This window comes from Panthera uncia (assembly GCF_023721935.1).
Source record: "Panthera uncia isolate 11264 chromosome E2 unlocalized genomic scaffold, Puncia_PCG_1.0 HiC_scaffold_20, whole genome shotgun sequence".
Classification (NCBI taxonomy): domain Eukaryota; kingdom Metazoa; phylum Chordata; class Mammalia; order Carnivora; family Felidae; genus Panthera; species Panthera uncia.
In genome coordinates this window covers 19,954,046-19,957,311 of record NW_026057589.1, presented here as the reverse complement: position 1 = coordinate 19,957,311, position 3,266 = coordinate 19,954,046, and the positions used below count along the sequence as shown (strand labels likewise).

The window sequence follows — 3,266 nt, the reverse complement described above, 5'->3', positions numbered from 1 at the left end:
TGCTAATAGTCAGGCAAATAAGGGGAGACAAGAATTTGAATATTCATGAGCCTCTAATCAGGAGCTTTGGATGAATACGGAAATGGTCCCATTGGGTGATAATGTGCTCCGCAGAAAGGAGAATCCTGCCTGAGGAAGTGCAAAGCAGAGTGTGGACCAGACCTGTCCCACCGCCTGGGACTCCCAGGACATTGACCCAAGTCTCCACATCCTGGTCCCACCATCAGTTGTCTTTCTTCACCTGTCACTCACTCTGCGCTGTACTTGGTCTTTTCTTGCTGTAGAAGATTTCTACTTTTAGAGCTGGAAAGGGGTAGCTGGGGAGAATGCTAATATGTTGGAACATCTTCCAAGTTCCAGGCCTGAGCTACATATGCTCTATCCATATCTCACATCCCTCTCACAACCACTCTTTCATGGGGATATAAATGTCCCATTTTATAGGTGAGAAAACTGAGGCTCAGGGAAATATCCTATTGCTGATGTCAACAGTAGAGCTTAGCTTTGAATAGCTTATCTGTATCATAGCAGAGCCTCATTTGTTGCTTTCCATCACCCAGGGTCCTAGACTTGTGTCCCCCTGAAATGTATGTAAGTACCTGGCTGTATTTAGACTACAACACAGGAGTGGTGGAAGACTGGGGAACAGGACTCAGGTACACAAAGAAAGCTTGGAGAAGAACTGAGATGAAGAAAGCCAGCTGCCTGGACACAGGGCAATCCCACACGAAGTTTCTTGAGAATCAACTGGTGTGCCCAGAGGGATGAGGACAGGGGCCTCAGGCAATGTGATGAGGGTCGGAGGTCAGTATGGGCCGGGTGCGGTGGTGCTCCTCACACATGCATACAGGCACATTGTACATATGTGTGGACTGAGCCCCTGACACCAAGATCAGCAGTGAACAAAACCAACATGAGAATTGAGAAAGTGCTGTGAAGCAAATGAACAAGGACTCCAAGAATGGTGAGGGAGGAAGAAGAGCCCAACTAAATGGTCAGAAAAAGCTTTTAAGAGGTGGTGACATCTGAGCTGACAACTAAAAGACAAGCCAGCCTTGTAAGAATGGATGGAAAAAAGTGCTTCTAGTAAAAATACAGGGTGAAACAGGTGACATTGACAGTGGTCAACGCTCAGGCTCTCTATGGGCAGTGGTGGGCATTGAGGCCACAGCAAGACATGAGCCAACACCTAAGGGGATGAGCAGGAGCTCAGCAAGATCCCAGCTAACAGGCTGGGGGGTTGAGGTAAGAATATGCTCCTGATGGGGGAGGAAGAGCTGGACCACTTCTTCGCTGAAGAGATGATCTGAAACCCAGGGGTACTGCTATCAAGTACCTATTACGCAGGGGCGCCTGGGTGGCTCAGTCGGTTGAGCATCCAACTTTGCTCAGGTCATGATGTTATGGTTCATGAGTTGAAGCCCCGAGTTGGGCTCTGTGCTGACAGCCCGGAGCCTGAAGCCTGCTTCAGATTCTGTGTCTCCCTCTCTCTCTGCCCCTCCCCCACTCATGCTTTATCTCCCTCTCAAAATCAAACAAAATTTTTTTTTCTTTTAAAAATATGGAACGCTTCACGAATTTGTGTGTCATCCTTGCGCAGGGGCCATGCTAATCTTCTCTGTATCGTTCCAATTTTTACTATATGTGCTGCCGAAGCGAGCACAACAAACATTTTTTAAAAAGTATCTACCATTCAGCTGCCTTGCACGCTCTATACACATTATTGCATTTATTTCTCATAATCTTTCTCTGAGGCAGATGTTATTATTTTGGGCTCATTCTCTATTATTTTTATTACTACAAATTAAGTGGTTTAACACAAAACATATTGCTTACTTCACAGTTTCTGTGGGTCAGGAGCTGGACATGTTTTAACTGGGTCCTCCACTCAGGGTCCCACAAAACTGAAAATAAGATGTCAGCTAGGCTGTGTTCTCATCTGATGGCTTGACTGGGGAAAGATTGCTTCCAAGCTCCCTCAGGTTATGAGCAGAATTCATTTCCCTGTGGATGTACAACTGATTCCCTGATGTCTTGCTGGCTATTGGCTGTGGATCACTCCTGGCAACTAGAGGTAGCTGTCAGGTCCTTGCCATGCAACCCCCTCCATTGACCCTCTCACATTTCAGCCACTCTGGCTTCAGGAAAGGTCCAGTCGCATTTAAGAACTTACCCAATTAATTCAGGCCCACCTAGATAATCTCCTTCTGGATTAACTCAAAGTCATAAGCCATCATCATGTTTAGTGATTCTGCCCTCACTCAAGGAGAGGTGATTATACTAGGCATGCACAATGGGATTGTGTGGAAAGACAGGTAGTGAGGGCAGTCATCATGGGGCATCATAGAATATATACTGATAATATTAACAGCCATCATTCTTCCAGCACCTTCTACATGCCAGGCACTGTTCAAGTGACGATACACAACTGATCACCCTTGCTATGGTTATGCTATAAAAAGTGTCTATTTTAAAGATGATGAGACAAAAGTCAGAGAGGTTAAGAATAACTTGGCAAAGGCACATGATGTTGGTGAGGGGAAATCAGGTATGAACCCAAATCTGTGCCACTTCATAGGCTTGCCTGCTCCTAGTGGCCCCTGTGGCATAGGAGGGTGGCCTCTTTGCCACCAAGATCTTGTCATCTCCAAATAGCTAAGGCCCAGAAGTCCCCAGAGGAATCCCCTCTCACTTCCTGTGGGCCTTGAAGGGAGAGCCCAGAACTACCCTGGAAGAGCTGCTTGGAGTACCAGGAAGTATCTGCTGTACTTGGCCTTGCAGACATCACAGATCCTGGCCACGGTGGCACACCCAGTGGATCCCCAGTCAGAGAGAAGCAGGCACTGGGGTCCAGGCCATCTCTACCAGGACCAGAGCGTGCCACATGTCCAGAGTGCATACAGCAGCATCGGGAAGCCTCCTCCAGCCTATGAGGGGCACTAGTGACATGGGCACCTACCCACAGCTCCGTGGAGCCGACGCTGCACTTTCCAGACTGACTGTCGCGTGGCCCGGCCCCCTCGCCTCCCCCCTGCAGCAGAGCCTGAGCAGATGGTTCAGAGTCACTCCAGTGGAAATTAATGGAGTCAGACTGTCCACACACTTCTTTTCAACCGTAGAGAAATATTTTCCATGAGTCAAACACCAGATGTATTTTGTTTATGGGGTAATTTAGCACTTGCGAGGGGTAAGACACTAAAACTAGAGAAGAGCTGTTCGTGCTTGTGTTTCAGGCAGCGCCCAAGCACACTCCAGCCACCTGCAGT

At 47.9% G+C, this 3,266-nt stretch overlaps 1 non-coding gene across 1 annotated transcript; it reads right to left on the bottom strand.

Moving 5' to 3' along the window:
• Nucleotides 1-1,555: 1,555 nt before the first annotated feature.
• On the bottom strand, nucleotides 1,556-1,663 carry LOC125916671 (U6 spliceosomal RNA). Its single transcript, XR_007455998.1, has one exon. It is a non-coding gene; the product is annotated as a U6 spliceosomal RNA (small nuclear RNA).
• Nucleotides 1,664-3,266: the final 1,603 nt, after the last annotated feature.